Source organism: Schistocerca piceifrons, unplaced genomic scaffold (assembly GCF_021461385.2).
Source record: "Schistocerca piceifrons isolate TAMUIC-IGC-003096 unplaced genomic scaffold, iqSchPice1.1 HiC_scaffold_2340, whole genome shotgun sequence".
In the NCBI taxonomy this organism is placed as follows: Eukaryota; Metazoa; Arthropoda; class Insecta; order Orthoptera; family Acrididae; genus Schistocerca; species Schistocerca piceifrons.
Window position 1 is genome coordinate 6,504,993 of NW_025728274.1, and position 22,034 is coordinate 6,527,026.

A 22,034-nucleotide genomic window follows, 5' to 3' on the forward strand; every position below is an offset into this window, starting at 1 on the left:
TGTGTGTGATATAATTGATTCAGGCAGTAGCCTCTCATTGCTTGAGTATGATATTTGTAATCGCAGCATTTGTAAGTTTCCTAGCCTACAACCGGTCTTGCAGGATGTCGTACTGCCAGTGGGTAAGTGTTGCTTATGAATGGTGGCTGTAAGGCGAGTATTTCTGTGCAAGGATTTTCTCGGCCCGTTTAGTTCGTTATTGTCAAGCATTACTAAAGTGATGCTTGACTTCTCCTTGTTTATTTTACTCCTCTAAATAAAGCGTGTAGAATTTCACTATTTATCACACAAAATCACATACTTCTTTGCGATTTTTAAAATAATACACATAAATGGACTGTTAGAGAACTGATTTACTCTTTCTGAAACGTTATACGAGTCTGTAGCAAGTAAATTTCCATACAAAACTAAATTCCAATGCTTAAATTTGGACGTAAAAATTCTTCTCAATAGGTACAAAATCAAAGTCTACAAAATGGTTGGGGTGATGGTACTCACGACTCCAGACAGTAGCGCATCACAATCGAAAATTCGCTCTCGGAACACTCTCAGTGCACCAGCTGTATGGGTTGGCACTACACCGAGGACTATCGCTGGCCGCAGCTGCCAAACATGGGCATCACGTGTGTGGATGGAGATTGGTCGATGCCCCGTTAAACACCGGAGCACTGAGCTGTGGCAACCGGGAATCCATTGCCTCACAGGTCGAAAGTTACACCCTTACCTTTCACCGCGCCACTGACATCACCCATGCCTCTTCCTTCCTCCAGAAGGCCATCACTGACGCTGTGGAGGCCCCGGTTCCGGTCAGACTCATTCAAGCTCACCGCCCTATGTGTCCTCCACGGGCCGCCCTTCTTCTTTGTGGATCCTGCAGGCTTTACCGCTCCTTCCTCCACACCTGTGACAAGGATACACTCCTCCGCCAGTGGCAATTACAGCGACACATCTGGAACCTTCTTACAGCAAAGAAACGCCGGGACTGGCGCCACACACGTACATGCCTCAACTCCACTCTCCGTGTCGTCCTCCAAGTACTGCTCAGTCTTCCACTGCCTTACTGGTAGCCATTGCAACCCACATTACTCTGTCCTCCACGACAATCACACCACCTCAGTAAGGCTAACCATTTTGCTTCCCTCTTATTTGAGGTATTCTCCATTCCTGTTGATCCCCATTTGGATTACTCCCTCTTCCCCACCGTCCTTGAATGAACTGATATCTCTGTCCCACAGCTCGCTCCTAGTTTCCAGCTCTTGGATCAGTTACCCTCTCAGATATAAACACTCCCATCACCGCACATGGCGTCACACTCGGCCTCTGCTCCAAATGCAACACCACCCCTGGTTACGATGATGTCACCTACGGCCACCTCAAGAAATCCCCCCCGTCCTTCCTGGTCCCCTTGCTACCCTGTAAAACGTCCTCCTCTCCACTGGCTTTTACCCTGACCTGTGGAAGACTTACTGTGTCCTGCTGTTCCCTAAACCCAACAAACCCCCCTCTGACGCCTCTTCCTATCGTCCCATATGCCTCACCTCCTTGTTTAGTAAGGTCTTAGAATCCATCCTCTCCTGCCAGATTCATCGCCACCTAAACTAGTAGCACCACCTCCTTCGCTCTACCCAGTGTTGCTTCTGGCCCTCCTTCTCAGCCAATGACCAACTCCTTAACCTTACCAATCCTCTTTCCCTCCAACTTAACTCCCGCTGCTCCATTGTCTTTGTTTCCCTCGACTTCAAGAATGCCTATGACCATGCCTGGGATCCCAAGCTCATCTTCAGACTCCATACTTATGCTCTCCCTATCAATTTCGTCTGTCTCGTTGCTTCCTTGCTCTCCCTTCCTCCCATCTATGTCAATATCCACAATTCCTACTCCTGTACTTTCTAGCCCACTGGAGTGACCCAAGGCTCCATCCTTCCCCCTCTCCTCTATTTCCTGAATTCTGACAACATGCCCAAACATTCCCTACCTGCCCATCTCCTCCAATTTGGTGATTACACCACCTTCCTGGCCCTTTATCTTAACCTTCAAAGGTAAATGTCTCAATGTACACTCGAAACCCACCTTGACCAGTTCACTACTTAGTGCAACCAGTAGTTCCTTCGTATCAACCCCTCCAAGACACGGTCAATCGTCATTGGCTGCACCACCCCCTCCTTCCATCTCCATGATTTCTACCGAACCATTTATGATCGTACTATTCACCTCACTCCTGCCCTAAAATACCTTGGCCTCAGTCTTGATCGTCATCTAACCTGGACTCCCTATTTCCTTATGATCCAACACAAAGCCACAATAGATACATGTCTGGCCGGATGTGGGGGCTGCACCCTTCCATCATCCTTCATACCTACAAGTCCTCGATCCGCCCCATCCTTTGTTATGCTAGTGTCGCTTGGATTTCTGCACCCCCCCCCCCCCCATCCCCCCAGATTCTATAAAGCCTTCAAAATCCTGGAACACCATGCACATCGCAACGCCTTCCGTCCCTCATGCGCATCCTCTATGACCTCATCCACTTACCCACCTTCATCTCTCCCTTGAACACATCCGCACCCTGTACATTGTCCACCGATTCGATATCCCTACCCTCTTGTGTCCCCCTGTACAAGTTAAAAGTGTAAAAATCACACAGAGCGAGACAGTTAAAAAAAAAAAAAAGGAAAACGCTGGAAACGATGGAGCACTCATGTAGAATAAAAACCACCGAGGGACTGGATGCCAGACAGGAGGGGAAAAAAAGCTATAGCAGGCAGTTCTCTTCAGTGCGCCGAGTCTTGTACAGCTTCCAGTTACCGCCGAGTCTACAAGCTGCACTGTTCGTCCGTCGTCTCCGGAATTTAGGCTCCAAAAGCATCATAGGCCACTTCTGCACTCTACATGGGCATCACTCAGAGGCACAGTGACAGAACTTCAATATTTTACAGGACTTGCAATAATTTCAAATGTCTAATGGTGCTGGACATTTCACATGAAGAAGCATCATTTAAGTCGAGTATTTCTTCGTATTTAATAAATACCATTTTATTACTATATGTTGAAAATCTTTCTGATCGAAGATAACGTACGCCTCCTTCTTGCACTCCCAACGATGGATATTAAATGCTGGGTTCTACAGAACTGCATTTGATTTTAACTGACACACTAAGTATTTAATTGGAGAAACAGACAAATCCCCGCCACAGTTGTCCTGAGGTTCTTCCTCTGAATAATGCTCTTGTTCCACAGCAGAATTGTGATCATCTTTTTCGTCTATTTCTTGACCTGTATCAGTGACACATTTCTCTATCCACCGACTAACAATTTCATCAAACTCGAGGAAATTAAAAGTGTCACGTTCCTGCGACCAAATTTTGTAACACACCGTACTGAAGAAAACAGGCACTTCGTTCGCGAGGCTAGATCTAGGAGACCCTAACACCTGTCAGTAACACGTGTAACAACAAACAAAGAACGCAATAACGCAACCGACTGTAAAACATTGTAAAGTTGGCAATTTATGGGGGATTGGGAACAGTATAGAAGCATTCCATCACAGCTGAACTTACAGAGAGAGTTCGAAAATTTTCACGCCATTGAGAGACCACACCTTGTGAGCTGAGGGTTAAGGATCTTTTGGGCGGCGACTGAATTCAGCGTATTGGTTCTGTCTTCTATTATGTAGAAAGGAAGTTTCTTTTAAATTTTACCCCAACTAAAACTTCAAGTTGTACCAGTGTTTTCCTGTCAAAGGAACCAACGCCGTTACTGTGCAGGATTGTAAATTTCAGGCAGGTCATTTTGTTGATTGTGAGGCTGAGGCGATGCTGCTCCTTCTGGACGAGTTTTCGGAGTCGTTAACTGACAAACCAGGTGTTATCAACACGATACAATACAGAATCTGCCTTGCTGACGATTTTCAGTGCGTCAACCCCAATATAGATTGACACCACCCGAAATGAAAATATTGCGTCAGCTGGTGGAGCGGATGATCTGTGATGGGGTTATTATGTCTCCTACCTCACCTTACACCTCTCTTATCTTTCTAGTTCCAATGGGTGACTGGTGGTTGATCATACTATTAAATAAGAAGTGTGTTCGTGAATCTATGCCACTATCCAACTTGCACCACTGTTTCACCTGCTTTCCTGGTGCTCGGTATTCTTCTATTCTCGAGCTAAATTAGGCTTACCACCAGACCCCATTAGCCAAAACTGTAGACAGGTGACAGCGTTTTGTATGGATTGGAATTTATTCGACTTTATCGGTACACTAATTGGCATATCAACTTGGGCTGCTGTTCTCTCTAGACTTTTGGATAACGTTTCCGGAGATGTAAAATTTAAACCTTAGATGACGTTGTAATTTACAATATTACCTTCCAACAAGATCTGAAACACCTGGAGGAGGTTTTGTGCCGAATTCTTGCCACTGGTCTTGCTGTTAAGCCTTCCAAAATTAATTTAGCTTAGCAGAAGATTTCTTTTCTTGGTATTTGGTTTCTACTGGCGGGACCCGAATGGACAGAGAGAGGACCAAGGTCTTACACAAAAAACAAGCAAAGACAGGTGTTGCCGAATTCATTATCCATTATTTTGTTTAGAAATACTTCTATAGTAGAGGGAGATGACCATTCAGATTTGGCACAACTTTGGAAAGTAGAGAAGTCCTGATCGCACAATCCTTTATTAAGCGTCATGCGTTTAAATATTTTATCGTCAGACTGAAGCTGTGGAATGAACTGTACAAGAAAGTAATGACAGAAAATATACATAAGCGTGTATCTAAGTACGTATTGCAGTACACAGATGTTCCAAATAGAATCGTACTTACATAAAAAACAAATTTTAGTACAAGTTCACGAAAGCGAGCACATGAACTGAATACAGTAGAAATCTCATGTCATGTAGGCATATTTTTCAGTCCCATCGTCTATCGAATCGAACCAGTGCCAAACAGTGTGTGGCGACTGAACTTACGAGAGGTAAACGATGGCCTGTAGGTGGTGCTAGCATTGACTGAAGAATGCGAATCAAACATTAAGTTTACTTACTAATGCGATTAAATACATGTCAACACCGCGTGAACAAATTTGACAAAAAAATTGTAACTCTTATAGAAGAGATACTCATACTAACGCCATGAAAAGTGCGTCGTTAGGTAACATCGTAAAAAACGTTGCAGAAGTAGTCTTTAGTCAGTAATCGAAATAGAAGACAATTTTAGCCAGTAACTGGTGAGGTACAATATAAATGTAAAATCAATATGAGCAATAAGTAAAGAAGGAATAATAACGAATAAGTTCACAAGCATCACAAAATAAATGTACATAATTGTCACAAAATGTAATGAAATGACATAACAGACTCATTGAGATGAGCTAAGATTAGTGGTTACAACTTGAAATGTAAGATGTATTACGCAATAAATGGGTATTTTTTGTTTTTTAATACTATTTAACTTAGTGTTAGATCGTACATGTATAACAACTCTCCTTAAGCTGACGGCTGAGGACATCCAAAACGTCCTAGCATATTGTGACCAAAGATGTAAATTTAGGATCATTTGGTGACAAAAAATGATGCCTAGGCAATCGTAATATTGGTCATACTGTTTCGGACTTACACGGAATGCATTGCGATCGTGTATAACAGTATGGGATTGTAGAGCTATACATAACAAAATAAGCTCTTTGAGTTACTAGCGAACCCCAAAACTTCACCTTTCGTAATTTTTTTTCTATACTGTAATTTCATTCCTACGGCCCCATATGGGTAAGGGAGGGCTGGCACAATCCGCTGCTCATCAACCGAATGATACAGTTAAAATGGATAAAACATACAAAAGGCGATGAGATGGGAGACATAAAAACATAATAAGGAGAGACAATGGGGGTTAAAATACACACTTACACAGAGACGTTAATTGTAGGACAGCTAAAAAAGTCCACATAAAGATAAAAAAGCACAGTTGGCGATTTTTGTAACACATAAAAATACACGGAAGTCACACAAACAAGTCAAAAGTAGGCCACAGTATTACAAAACGCCAGAACGACGACACTTTAACAACAGCACGAGATGAAGGACACACGACAAAGATTAAACAGTGCCAGGAGGATTCGGCCGAGGGAGGGGACATCCTGAGAGGAGAGAAAGATGGGACAAAAGAGAGCAGTGGTAGACGGCGTCTAGAGAAGGTAGTGGAAAAGGAAATTGGTCGCGGGGCATAGCAAGGGCCAGGAGACGAGCGCGATAGCAAGGAAGAGAGAAGGCAAATCAGGAGGGAGTGCAGAGATGCGGAAGAGATGCACTAGAAAGGGAGAGCGCGTGGCAGGGAGAGAAAAACTCCTCATGGGAACACAAAAGAATGGGAGTAGGAGCCATGAGGAAGGGGTGGATGGTGAAGTTAGAGTTCGTAGGAGGAGTAGACATAAGGGCGAAGCTTATCATCTGGGAGGGGTATGCACTGGAAGGCACGTCAGTAAAGGAGGCTGAGAACGTGGAGATGGAGAGAGGGTGGCACACAACAGTAAAGGCACAGCAACAGGCTCTGGGTAGGGAGGATAAGAGACAGCAGGGGGTCCGAGCAATCCAGTCTGTGGACAATGTACAGGGTGTGGATGTGTTTGAGGAAAAGGAGAAGATATGGGAAGGGGTTGATGTGATAGAGGATTTGTATCGGGGACAGGAGACTGATGTGGAAAGCAGGGCAGAGTGCATGGCGTTCGAGGATTTAGAAGGCTTTATTGAATATGGGTGGGGTAGAGATCATGGTGACTATGGTATAAGGAAGGATGGGGCTGATCAAGGATTTGTAGGTGTGAAAGATAAAGGAAGAATGCAGGCCCCATGTCCAGCAAGACAACAGTTTCAGAATGTAGAGTCTGTTGTGGGCTTTGTATTGGATCATAAGAGGATGGGGAGTCCAGGTGAGGTGACGGTCGAGGTCAAGGTATGAGGGAGGTGGGTAGGACAACCATAAACGTGTGGTAAAAATTGTGGAGCCAGAAAGTGCGGGTGGTATGACCTGGGTTTGGAAGAGTTGATGTGAAGGGCCACTCGTTGCACCAGGCAGTGAACTGATTGAGGTGGGTTTGAAGGAATACTTTGGCCCTGTTCAAGGGGAGGATACAGGTCCAGAAAGACGGTGTCATCAGCAAATTGGCAGCAAATTAGTAGAAGATGTGAGGCGGAATAGATTTGGGTGTATCTGCAGCATAAAGGAGATAGAGGAGAGGGAAAAGGATGGAGCCTTCGGGCACGCTCATGGAGGGATAGAATGCACAGGTGTTGGTATTGTGGATAGTGACATAAGAGGGACGACAGGAGAGGAAGGAAGCAACGAGACAGAGAAAGCCCTGGAGTTTAAGGAGTAGCCTGGGATGCCAGACATGGTGAAAGGCAGTCTGGAGGTCGAAGGAGACATAGAAAGAGGAACAATAGGACTTATATTGGAGGGAAAGAAGACTGATAAGCTTAAACTGCTGGTTATTGGCTAAGGAAGAGGTTTGGAAACCACACTGGGTAAGGGGAAAGAGGTGGTGCTGATTAAGGTGGTGATGAACACGTCAGGAGAGGATAGACTCAAAGACCTTAATGAACATGGAGGTGAGGGAGGCGAGATGATAGAGGGTGGTCTGTCGGGATTAAGGAACAGCAGGATGTGGGAAGTTTTCCAAATGTCAGGGTACAAGCCAGTGGAGAGAATGATGATGTCAAGGTAGCAAGGACAGCCAGGACGAAGAGGGGGGATTTCTTGAGGTGGCAGTAGGTGACACTGTTGTGACAAGTGATGGCATTGCACTTGGACTGGAGTATGAGTTTGATGTCATTTGCTGCAATGGGAATGTTTATGTATGATGAGGGTCCAAATACTAGACACTGTAGGCGAGTGGCAGAATGGAGGCATCAGAGTCTTCATGGCTGGTGGGGAAGAGGGAGTAATCAAAGTGAGGATCGTTGGGAAAGGAGAAAAACTTGGAGAGATGGGAAGCAAAATGGTTAGCCTTACTGAGGTTGTCATAGAAAAGGTGGTCATGGTGGAGAAGGGTGTACTGTGGGGCAGGATGACTACCAGTTGGATGGTGGAAGACAGAGGAGGAGTTGACAGGGATGGTGGAGCTGATTCATGTACATGTGTGTCGCCAGTCCTGCTGTTTCTTTGCTGTTCAGACGTTGCAGATGTGTACTTGCCAGTGTCTGGGAGGGTATCTTAGTCACAGGTGCAGAGGAAGGAGTAGTAGAGCCTGTGGAATCCATGGAGGAGAAGGACAGCGTGTGGAGCAAGTGTAGGGTGGTGACGGTGGATAAGTTTGTTAGGAACATGGACCTCTACGGCATTAGTGACGGTCTACTGAAGTAACGAAGAGGCATGTGTGATGTCAGCGGGATGGTGGTAGGAAAGATGGTGGTTTTTGACCTGTGAGGCAATGGATTCCCAGTATGCGTCCCAGTCAGCTCGTTAGTAGTCATGGACTTGGCAGGGCAGCTAGCAAGGGGCTGGATTGAGGCAATGTGCTGAGGAGATTGTGTGAACCACTGGGAGGTGATTGGTACCAAAAGGGTCCAGAATATCCGTGGCAATACGACCAAGGAGGTAAGGGCAAGTGATGATGACACCAGGGATGGAGTTACTTTTAGAATGGGTGATCTGTAAGAGGGGAACTAGATTACCATGGAGGGTAGTGAGGAACTGATGCCACCACTGAAGGTATAAGGTATCAGGGTCACAGTTGACGATGTTGAGGCATGTGGTAATAACATAGTTGTAGAAGGTGGGCCATATTGGGAGATGAATTCATAGGGAAGAGGAGCTGCGGGTTAGATGTAGATAGTGGATAATTGCACAGGTGATGACGGGGGGGGGGGGGAGGGGAGGAGAAAGATGTTGAGGATGAGGTGTTCGGTTGTCATTGAGCAGGGGTTGTGGTAGGACAGGGACATAGATATATGCTTCTGGTGTCCAGTAGTGACCCCACCTCCCTCTAGCAAAAGGGGATTGTCAGTGGAGTGAATGAGGTACAGAGAGGAGCGGACAACATGATGATGTTGGAGGAAGGTTTCACTAAAGATGAAGGAGTTGACCTGGTGATGGGACAGGGTACGCATGAAGAGGTATTTGTTGGTAGGGAGGGAGCAAATGTTGATGTATAGGAGATGATACTGTTGGTGCGTCATTGGGGCAGGGTGGAGAGTGAGTGGAGGGAAGAGAGGGGCTCAAATGAGGGTGTCTGGGTGGGTGAAGATGAAGTGGGCCTGGTTGTGGGAGTATGTAGTGTAGGTATTGAAATGAAAGATGGATCAGGTGGCAAGGGAGATCTGCTGGAGGGTGTGGGGGCGTTGGAAGGGGTGAATATTCTGGAGTATGATGGTCAGGAAACAAATGATGTTGTCAGCTGTCTGGATTGGGCAGAGGGAATTGATGCATTGGATGGGCTGATCGATGGTGTGAATGGGAACAGTTAGTTTGGAGTTGGTGGGAAGGAGTTTGGCCTTGCATTTGGAGGTGTAGATGGGGTGGGATTCGTTGCAGGTGTTGCAGGAAGGAGGGGAGGCGAGGTTAGAACATTGTTTGAGGAAGTGGGAGGCTGTACAGTAGGGGCAGATGGGGGCAAGGTGGTTGAAGCTTTGGGTGATGCGGCCATCATAGAGGAGACAGCATTGGTGGTGATAGCATTGAATAGGAGAAAGGAAGGATTAATGGGGTGGCAAAAGGTGATGTATGGAGGAGGTGGACTCTGTGAACACATGTGCCAAAAGGGTAGGGCTGGAGTTGTTACAGATACATCAGGCTGAGCAGATTTCCAGGGCAGGGTGGGCATTCAATTCTGCCAATAACTTCACCTTAATTACCACAAGGATGAGCTTTGCAATCACAGTGGTGAGGGTTTTGGGATGATGAGGGCTTTAGGATTGACAGGAAAAGGAGGAGGTAGGTAAAGATGTGAGAGACATGTGGGCTAAAGGTGATATGGAGAAGTCTCCGGAAGAGGTCAGTGTGGAATGAGAAGGGAAGTGGATAAGGACAGAGCCTCTGTGGGGCATAAGCTGAGCAATAGCGGCACTGGGGTATACTTGCAGATTTATAGTGTTTAGGCAGTGAGGAATTTAGTATTGGGTTGGGAAATAACGAATATATGTATGGTGGGGGCTGGGCATGCAAGAGAGGTGGGCAGTGGTTTCTTGGAAGAGGGGGTGGAGGTAGGGTCAGCACTTGGGCGTTTGGAGGTTTTTTGGCAGGTGTGGCCTGGAAGGAGGGTGAGGGACTGGGAGAGGTGGCGGAAGGCAGGGTCCTCATGAGAGGTGGAAGCACTTTGAAGGGAGGGTGGGTGTCTGTGGTGGTGACTGTGGAGCGGTGGTCCATGTCATGGGCAGGCGAAGTAGAGGAAGTCATAGCAGGGCGAGTGGGGAGTGCATGAGAGTCATCCCTACACATGGTAGTGGTGGGAATGGCGGCAGGAGCACGAGCAGGAGCAGGGGGAGGAGCAGAAGTAGAGGCAGTAAATAGGTGGGGGTACAGGGGATAGGTGGATATGGCAGGGATGAAGCTGTGAAGAGAAGAGGTGGGGCAGATGGGGGAAGCTGGAGGAGGGACTTATGGAGGTAATGGTGGGGGCAGAGGAAGGAGGGGTGTATATAATCGTGGTGGTTGGGGTGTCCATGGTGGACTTGCAGCCTAGGAGCAACAGGTGGCACGAAGATAGGGAAAGAGAACTTAGCAGGAGCATCTTCCGTAATTGTTTTGTCTTTATTGTAATTTCATTTCCCGGCCACTTATGGGCAGGTGACGGCTGTCAGTGGCACAGTCCGCCACTCTTCAGCCAAGTGACACAACAAATAAAAAGATGAAATGACACAAATAAAATGTGATAAAAAGCGGGACATAAGAACCGAAATAAGTGGAGACAATAGAGATTAAAATATAAACTTACTTGAAGACGTTCACTGAAGGACAGGTAAAAAATTTCGAAGAAAGTCAAAAAAACACAGTTGGTGTTTCGTGGAGCACATAAAATACGCATGCACAAGTTAAAAGTTGGCCACTCCAGCATGAACACCCTTAAAAAAACCACCGTAAGTGATTAGACACATGTGACGAGGGATAGAATCTGTCAGGAAGAGCCTGCCAATGGTAGGAGGCCTGAGAGGAGGGAAAAAGAGGGTCGGTGAAATGGGGAGGGGGGCGGGATGAAAAGAAAAAGGGTGGTTGGGGAGCGCCCCAAGGGGCAGGAGTCAGGAAGGATGGGAGTTGGAGGGGGGAAGGCAAGTCAACAGGTGACACAGAGACACAGAATGGCAGCATGGTAAAGGGGTGGCGCTCAGGGGAAGGGAAAAGGAGGGGAGAGGAAGCCCTGAGGAGTAGGAAGGGGGAATGTAGGGTTAGAGTTGGTAGGAAGGGTGGAGATCAGGGTGAAGCTTATCATCTGGAAGGGATAAGTGCTGGACGTTGTGTTGGGAAAGGAGGTGGAGGGTGTGGACATGAGAGATGGTGGTTAAAGGCGCGACAACAGGCTGAGGGTAGAGAGGACAAAAGACAACAGCGGATATGGGGGATCCAGTTGGTGGATGATGTACAGGATGCAGATGTGTTTGAGGAAAAGGAGAGGTTGTGGGAAGGGAATGAGGTCACAGAGGATCTCTGTGGGGGACATGAGGTGGAAACAAAAGGCAAGGCGGATTGCATGGTGTTCAAGGATTTGGAGAGCGTTATAGAATCTGGCAGGGGCGGAAATCCAGGCAACGCTGGCATAACAAAGGATGGGGCTGATCAAGGATTTGTAGGTGTGAAGGATTGTGGCAGAATCTTAAAGTTTACTGAAATTCTATTTTACAGTGTGTCATGACGTATTGTTCTTAGCTAACAAATGTGTACTGTGTTGTTCGAAGTTCATACAGGAAGAAATTTGCTTTTTTTGTGTCCATGCACTCACTGGTTAAACTGGTACAAATAAATTTTCATCATGCAAACTGTCAATGATAATGCTGTTGCTGGGTTAACCCTCACACTACACAGCATTCTGTGTTGACCTGTCCCAATGACAGTCATTCCATTTAGCAATTGTGAGGCATTGCCAGGTTCACTACTCCATGGTATATGGAAGCGTTTCTACAAGTCTTTCTCGCATTCACAGTCCCACATTTGCACCTGGAGACCAAAAGTGGAACAAATTTTTTTTACGACGTAAGTCAGTTTCAAGTAAGCGCATTAGAGTATCTACCAAGTTTCACCGCCGTACGATAATTACAGTCCACACTGCACCTCAACGGGCAGCTGCACTTTAGTTATGACCATCTGGTATTTTCCACTCAATATTTCCACTGCTTCAGACAAGGAAACATGAACTTCATAAATGTAAGGTATCTAATAACACAACGAAAATTTGTAGAACTTACTATAGTAATATTGTGCTATAATTAAATTATTTTAATACTTTAGAATTTACTATTAGTGGTAGAGTTACTTTGCTTTTACGTATAGGCTTTTAAATTTTATCTAATTTTTGTTTCTGAAATTGGGGATGTATTTACGTGAATAACAATGCGCGATACAAGTTCGCCGAGTTGACGATTGCCGTTGTTATTCATTTTCTTTTTCTCGTAACTTGAGTGCGAAATAATATTCGGAAGATTGCAGCTTCTAGTGTAGACGTCGATCTACTCGAAAACAATTATTGTAACCCACTAAACATACGTAATAATATTTTAAAATACAATGATTCTGCACCTACAAGAAGAACAATTTTTGTGAAAAAAATATCACAGAACATGTCCCGTTTATTCGATGCAATACATAGTTTACAATATAGCGTTTCTCTAACAGTGCATTCTTTTTTCATCTGATGTTTGAACTTCATTTTAGTTGATCTGTGTTAGTGAAAGGTAATTTATACACCTTGAAATATACTCTAGTCAATAACTGTTACATTCAAGCATCTTAATTCGATCCTTACACAACTTCTCATGTTAGTTATGTCATTATTGCTATGTTGCTCATTAAATACTGACACAATAGCTGATACACATGTGCATGGACCCCTGTTCTCAAGTTGTTAAAGGAGTCTTTCGAGTGCACGCTAAGGGGAATGTTACATTCTCATCTGACGAAGTGCAATTACGTTGCTTATTGATAAAGTACTGTCTTTCTCTTCATTTGTGGTACCATTTTATTATGTGTAGAGAAATTACTATCCAATACGGTTGACATATTAATATGTTAAGTTGATTTCATGAAACGAGGGTTGTGCATAACAGTACTGTAGTGGTAAGTGTGTACTGGTATATTTTTATGTTTTCTACTTGTGTTCAGTTGGGATGGGCAAATGCTCCTGTGCCTTGCTGCAAAAGGAACTTGTAGTTGTACTGAATGGTCAGATGTGAGTTGCTAGCTCACAACGTCCTGCAGAGATTCTTTGTCAAGTTGGTGGACTTTAGGATTTTTTTAATGTTTAGTACGAAAGTGATATTTTGGAACTGTGAATGGCTCAAGGAATTTATCGAGATTAGCAAAGTTAGTGGTACTGGTAGGTGAAGTTTGTCAGATAGTGATGTTTCCGTAGGTGGAACTTGATGAGTGATACTACTGACATTGGATTATACTTTCTGAACTTGTAAAATCACAACTGTCCTAGTTTCGGACTACGAAAAAGTTTCTGGTATACATTTCTGAAGCTGCACGCTTCATTGGAGATCTATATTGATATTAGGAGTGCAAAAACTTGTTTCTGGAAATTGTATGAAATATTGCTGTCTTTGAAATGTACCCAACTGTATGGGATCCTATCCTAAAAAGTGTCCAAACTGATTTGCTGCAGCTGTGTCTATGCCACTGAGCATTCTTATGGACCTGCAGTTCATCTGATGCCTGTTGGAGATTTTAGTACATGTAACGAAACTTATTACTAGCTTTCTGTTGGCCGTTGAAATACACCAGTTTAATCAGAATTGAGCAGTAGGAGTAAGTTTGACTGCCAATTTCATCGTTTTACTTTGCAGAGGTAAGAGTTTCTGCATAGTAGAGTGGAGAGTTGGACCAGTCCCCACCCTTCTATCCTTTGGCCCTTCCGCCTCCCCACCCTCACTATGATATTAACTGTGAAATTGAAGAGTTGAGTTCATAATTTTCAAATTTCTTAAGAATGCTAAATGCATACATTGCGATACATGGATTTAATGACTTCATTAAATTTACTTCTCCAGAGGAGTTGTATACTGAACTTTGTAAGTGTTGTCAAATGAGCAAGTTAATGTCAGAAATCTAAAACGTCTCAGGCTACTTTAGTTGCTGATTTATTACTCTGCCTTTTACTGCGCACCTGCGGAGAAACTAATATTGTTTTGTTTTGGGTAGGTGGACTGGATTCAACTTAGTGTGATTTATGTTACTTCACTCCCTCAGTTATCCCTCTTCAGAAGTTTCTTTGGAAATTTTTATGGGATGAAAGTTCCATGTTACAACAACAGACTGCACTGGACTACAAAGAAATGATAAAATTAAACAGATTCATTGCACTTGAGGAGAGAAATCTTAGACAATTATAACTGTCAATAACTAGTCGAAAATAAGTGCTAGAACAGGAGAATAATGTTTGCGGAAAAAGGAAAAAACGTGAGTTACAGGATAGACTAGGAGCTGCTCCAAGTCAGACTATAGCGAGTGAGGTTAACAAACAAGTAGTCATGCAACAGCTTTTTAATAGCTTGAACATGAAGTAGGTGTACTGAAGGCCAACACAGAAAGTAGCATTTCAAGAAACAGAGAATTGTGATGAACTTTCTACTGCTGTAGCCAAACTGGCTGCTAGTTGTAAGCAGAGCTGAGGTATACAGCGTGGTCCATTGATAGTGACCGGGCCAAATATCTGACGAAATAAGCATCAAACGAAAAAACTACAAATAACGAAACTCGTCTAGCTTGAAAGGGGAAACGAGATGGCGCTATGATTGGCCAGCTAGATGGCGCTGCCATAGGCAAAACGGATATCAACTGCGTTTTATTTTAAAAAAAAAGAGGAACCCTCATGTTTTATTACGTATTCGTAAAGATATATGAATGTTTCAGTTGGACCACTTTTTCCGCTTTGTGATGATGGCGCTGTAATAGTCACAAACGTATAAGTACGTGGTATCACGTAACATTCCGTCAGTGCGGACGGTATTTGCTTCGTGATACATTACCCGTGTTAAAATGGACCGCTTACCAATTGCGGAAAAGGCCGATATCGTGTTGATGTATGGCTATTGTGATCAAAATGCCCAACGGGCGTGTGCTACGTATGCTGCTCGGTATCTTGGTTCAAAATGGTTGAAATGGCTCTGAGCACTATCGGACTTAACATCTGAGGTCATCAGTCCCCTAGAACTTAGAAATACTTAAACCTAACTAACCTAAGGACATCACACACATTCATGAACGAGGCAGGATTCGAACCTGCGACCGTAGCGGTCGCGCGGTTCCAGACTGTAGCCTCTAGAACCACTCGGCCACATCGGCCGACTCGGTATCCTGGACGACATCATTCAAGTGTCCGGACCGTTCGCAGGATAGTTACGTTATTTAAGGAAACAGGAAGTGTTCAGCCACATGTGAAACGTCAACCACGACATGCAACAAATGATGATGCCCAAGTAGGTGTTTTAGCTGCCGTCGCAGCTAATCCGCACGTCAGTAGCAGACAAATTGCGCCAGAATCGGAAATCTCAAAAACCGTCGGTGTTAAGAATGCTACATCTACATCGATTGCACCCGTACCATATTTCTATGCACCACAAATATCATGGCGACGACTTTGAACGTCGTGTACAGTTCTGCCACTAGGCACAAGACAAGTTACGGGACGATGACAGATTTTTGCACGCGTTCTACTTGGCGACGAAGCGCCATTCACCAACAGTGGTAACGTAAACCGGCATAATATGCAGGCAACGGAAAATCCACGATGGCTGCGACAAGTGGAACATCAACGACCTTGGCGGGTTAATGTATGGTGCGGAATTATGGGAGGAAGGATAATTTGGCCCCCATTTTATTGACGGCAATCTAAATGGTGCAGTGTATGCTGATTTCCTACGTAATGTTCTACCGATGTTACTACAAGATGTTTCACTGCATGACAGAATGGCGATGTACTTCCCACATGATGGAGGTCCGGCACACAGCTCGCGTGCAGTAGAAGCGGTATTGTATAACATATTTCATGACAGGTGGATTGGTCATCGAGGCACCATACCATGGCCCACACGTTCACCAGATCTGACGTCCCCAGATTTCTTTCTGTGGGGAAAGTTGAAGGATATTTGCTATCGATATCCACTGACAACGCTTGACAACATGCGTTAGCGCATTGTCAATGCACGTGCGAACATTACGGCAGGCGAAGTACTCGCTGTTGAGAGCAATGTCGTTACACGTATTGCCATATGCATTTAGGTTGACGGACATCATTTTGAGCATTTATTGGATTAATGTGGTATTTACAGGTTATCACGCTGTAACACCATGCGTTCTCAGAAATGATGAGGTCACAAAGGTACATGTATCACATTGGAACAACTGAAATAAAATGTTCAAACGTACCTACGTTCCGTATTTAATTTAAAAACCTACCTGTTACCAACTGTTCGTCTAAAATTGTGAGCCATATGTTTGTGACTATTACAGCGCCATCTATCGCAAAGCGAAAAAAGTGGTCCAACTAAAACATTCATATTTCCTTACGTACTACACTAATATGTAATAAAATGGGGGTTCCTATCTTAAAAAACGCAGTTGATATCCATTTGCCATATGGCAGCGCCATCTAGCGGGCCAACCATAGCGCCATCTGGTTTCCCTCTTCAAGCTAGACGAGTTTCGTACTTTTTAGTTTTCTGATTTGACACTTATTTCGTGAGATATTTGGCCCGGTCACGATCAGTGGACCACCCTCTACATGATAACCACATCTGCAATCAAATCATGTGTAAGAACACAGCACACTGTCTCACTCATCCCCATAATTTCATCAATAGTGTTACTGAAGAGTACCAAATTCTTCATCACATGTTGCAACTACAGTAATAATAGTCACATTGTGCAACAACCAAGTACCAGTCTTTCAAATCCAATAGCACCTGGAATAACCAGAAGATAACCCACCCAAGTACTAACCAGACCTGACATTGCTGAACTTTGTTGGCTGTGTGAGATCCAATGTGGCAAGACTGTTGGATATTGTGGTGTCACCGCCAGACACCACACTTGCTAGGTGGTAGTCTTTAAATCGGCCGCGGTCCGTTAGTATAAGTCGGACCCGCGTGTCGCCACTGTCAGTAATTGCAGACCGAGCGCCACCACACGGCAGGTCTAGACAGACTTACTAGCACTCGCCCCAGTTGTACAGCCGACGTAGCTAGCAACAGTTCACTGACAAATAAGCTCTCATTTGCCGAGACGATAGTGGCTTAGCCTTCAGCTACTTCATTTGCTACGACCTAGCAAGGCGCCATACCATTTGATATTGAGATTATAACATGTACCGTCAAGAGCGATGTACACCAATTGTGGATTAAAGTTAAGTATTATATCAACTACGTACTTTATTTGCTACTATTAATTCCCTTAACTGTTCCAGACCTCACGCCAGCCTGCGTGAGCTTAAGCGCGTGCCTTTCGGCTTCCTCTCATTGTGACTTGGCTGCCTTGCCAAGCCACAACATTTTTGGTGACGAGTGTCAAAAGAGGATTTTGCGTTTGTTGATAGACTGATTTCATTGTGTCATGGCTTCGCCACCATTTCCAGATGTACTGTCCGAATTTTATCGCTTGCAGAATCAGCAGACACAGGCCTTATTGGATGCTCTCTTCTCGCCCATTAGATTGGTTATCTGACATATCCCTCATTCTTTTGCAACACTATATTTCAAAAGCTTCATTCACTTCACGCCTACTGTTTGTCGTTCATGTTTACTCGCAAACATGGCTACAGTCCCGACAGATACTTTCAGAAGATACTTCCCAACGTTTAAGTTTAATTTTAAGAAAAACTTCTCTTTCTATTGCAAGTCCGCATTTTATATCTCCTCTTCCGCTCTCCTTAGTTGCAATGGTACCTAGATAGCAAAACCCGCCTTCTGCTCTGTGTCTCATTTGCTAAGCTAATTCGCTCAATATCACCAGCTTCATTTAAACTACAAACCGTTAACTTTGTTTTACTTTTCTTGATATTCGTCTTATAACTTTTTTTCATGATACTGTCATCCTTCCCGATCAACACATCTTCCAAGCCGTGTAATGAGGAAATGTCACCAACTTGATGTCATATTTTAATGACAAAAAGACACACTTGCATGATATCGACCGCAGCAATCGACACCGCGTGAATATTTAGGGCGTAATTGTTAGAGTGCGCAGTTACGACCTTCCGAAAGGACGGGTTTGAAACTTTAGCGCGCACAGGTAGTCTGTCACTCGTTCCGCCCCACAGCAGCCGCCTAATGCCCGGACGCGATGTGCGGTACGTCGTGGTGACAACTAGAGCATTCGTATTCGCATGATGCTGAAGACGAGGGAAGTGGAGGAGGGAGCTGGACTCATCTGCCCAGCGAGTTTTAAAATCTTGTTCCACAACACATATCACTCTGCCCGAAACATAACAAGTAATACGAGTTTATAAGGTCACCTTCATGCACATTAAATGTTACCGAGCGAGGTGGCGCAGTGGTTAGCACACTGGACTCGCATTTGGGAGGACAACGGTTCAATCCCGTCTCCGGCCATCCTGATTTAGGTTTTCCGCGATTTCCCTAAATCTTTTCAGGCAAATGCCGGGATGGTTCCTTTGAAAGGGCACGGCCGACTTCCTTCCCCAACCCGAGCTTGCGCTCCGTCTCTAATGACCTCGTTGTCGACGGGACGTTAAACACTAACCACCACCACCACATTCAAAAATGGCTCTGAGCACTATGGGACTTAACAGCCTTGGTCATCAGTCCCCTAGAACTTAGAACTACTTAAATCTAACAAACCTAAGGACATCACAAACATCCACGCCCGAGGCAGGATTCGAACCTGCGACCGTAGCAGTCGCGCGGTTCCGGACGGAGCGCCTAGAACCGCTAGACCACCGCGGCCGGCAACACCACATTCAATGTTAACAATATTCTAGTACTGAAATGCTGCAGTTACATACACGCCCCAAAATCAAAATGAATAAACCGGAGCCGGCCGCGGTGGCCGTGCGGTTCTGGCGCTGCAGTCCGGAACCGCGGGACCGCTACGGTCGCAAGTTCGAATCCTGCCCTCGGGCATGAGTCTGTGTGATGTCCTTAGGTTAGTTACGTTTAAGTAGTTCTAGGTTCTAGGGGACTTACGACCTAAGATGTTGAGTCCCATAGTGCTCAGAGCCATTTGAACCATTTGAATAAACTGGAGCGAGTGAAGATTTATTATAAAATGAAGTTAGTGGTTTTCGATTTACAATTTAATCACGGTTGAAGAATAGCGCGTCTGCTACAAATATACATCACTTTTACAGTGCTAACTTTAAAATCCAAAGACAATAAAGTACTATAGCGATGTCAATAATTAAACAGCGCTACACTTCTTCCTTAATGATACAGTCAATCGCCTCATTAAATTATACTGCATTTGTGTGAATCACAACGTAGAAATGTTCGAAGCAAAGACATCTGTGGCACCATCTAGAGCTTGCAAATCGAGCTCTCTGACACAGCCAAAGCAACAGCAGTGGGGTGGCAACGAATGACAAAAAAATTGTAAGCGCGCAGGTTTAAAAGAGGTGCTTCCAGAAGTTCATAACTGCTTACAGTCTACATCTACATCTACGTAGACACTCCGCAAGCCACCGTACGGTGCGTGGCGCAGGGTATGCTATACCACGACCTGTAATTTCCTTTCCTGGTCCACACGCAAATAGTGCGAGGAAGAGCCAAAGAAACTGGTACACCTGCCTAATATCGTGCAGGTTCCCCGCGAGCACACAGAAGTGCCGGAACACGACGTAGCATGGACTCGACTAATGTCTGAAGTAGCGCTGGAGGGAACGGACACCATGAATCATACAGGGCTGTACATAAATCCGTAAAAGTTGGATGGGGTGGAGATCTCTTCTGAACAGCACGTTGCAAGGCGACCCAGGTATGCTCCATAATGTTTATGTCTCGGGAGTCTGGTGGCCAACTGAAGTGTTTAAAGTCAAAATAATGCTCCTGGAGCCACGCTGAAGCAATTTTCGATGTGTGGGGTGTCGCATTGTCTTCCTGGAATTTTCTAAGTTTGTCGGAATGCACAAAGAACATGAATGAATGCAGGTGATTAGAGAGGATGCTTGCATACGTGTCTCCTGTCAGAGTTATATCTAGACGTCTCAGGGGACCCATGCAACTCTAACTGCACAGGGCCCACACCATTACAGAGCCGCCACCAGCTTGAACTGACCCCTGCTGATATGCAGGGTCCTTGGATTCATGAGCTTGTCTCCATACCCGTACCCATTCATCCGCTCGATACAATTTGAAACGAGACTCGTCCGACCAGGCAACATGTTTCCAGTCATCAACAGTCCAATATCGGTGATGACTGTCCCAGGCGAGCCGTAAGGCTTTGTGTTGTGCAGTAATCAAGGGTACACGAGTAGGCCTTCGGCTCCGAAAGCCCATACCGATGATGTTTCGTTGAATGGTTGGCACGCTGACACTTGTTGATGGTCCAGCACTGAAATCTGCAGCAGTCTGGGGAAGGGTTGCACTTCTGTCACGTTGAACGATTCTCTTCAGTAGTCGTTGTTTCCGTTCTTGCAGCATCTTTCTCCGGCCGCAGCGATGTCTGTGATTAGATGTTTTACCGAATTCCTGATATTCACGGTACACTCGTGAAATGATCGTACGGGGAAATCCCAACTTCACCTCTAGCTCAGAGATGATGTGTCCCATCACTAGCGCGCCGACTATAACACCATGTTCAAGGTCACTTAAATCTTGATAACCTGCCATCGTAAAAGCAGTAATCGATCTAACAACTATGTCAGACACATTGCCGACCGCAGCGCCGTATTTTGCCTGTTTTCACATCTTTGTGTTTGAATACGCATGCCTATACCAGTTTCTTTGGCGCTTCAGTGTATATGCCTCCGTGTGAGGCCCAGTTTCTCGTGTCTTATCTTCGTGGTCGTTACGCGCAATGTATGTTGGCGGCAGTAGTATCGTTCGGTAGTCAGCTTCAAATGCCGATTCTCTAAAGTTTCCCAATAGTGTTTCTCGAAAATAACGTCGCCTTCCCTCCGGAGATTCCCATTTGAGTTCCCGAAGCATCACCGTAAAACTTACATGTTGTTCAAACCTACCGGTATCAAATCTAGCAGCCTGCCTCTGAACTGCTTCGATGCCTTCCTTCACTCCGACTTGGTACGGATCCGATGCACACGAGCAGTACTCAAGAATAGGTCGGACCAGCGTCCTATATGCCGTTTCCCTTACAGGTCAACCACTCTTTCCTAAAATTCTCCCAGTAAGCCGAAATCGACAATCTGCGTTCCCTGCCAAAGTTCTCATATGCTCGTTCCATGTCATATGGCTTTGCAACGTTACACCCAGATTTTTAAAGGACGTGACCGTATCAGGCAGGAAACTAGTACTACTGTATCCGAATATTGCAGATTTGATCTTCCTACTCATCCGCATTGACTTGCATTTTTCTACATTTAGGACTAGCTGCCATTTATCTTCCTATAGTCACCCAACATCGACACCTTACGGCACACCACGGCATCATCAGCAAACAACCGCACATTGCTACCCGCTCTGTCTGCCGAATCAGCCTATCACATTTCCCTGGGGCACTCCTGACGATACCGTTGTCTCTGATCGACACTCACCGCTGAGGACAGCGTACTGGGTTCCATTATTTAAGAAGTCTTCGAACTGCTCACGTGTCTGTGACCTTATTCCTTATGTTCGTACATCCGTTAACAGCCTGCTGTGGGGCATCACGCTAAATACTTTCCGGAAATATAGAAATATGGAGTCTGCCTGTTGCCCTTACCGTGTGAGAAA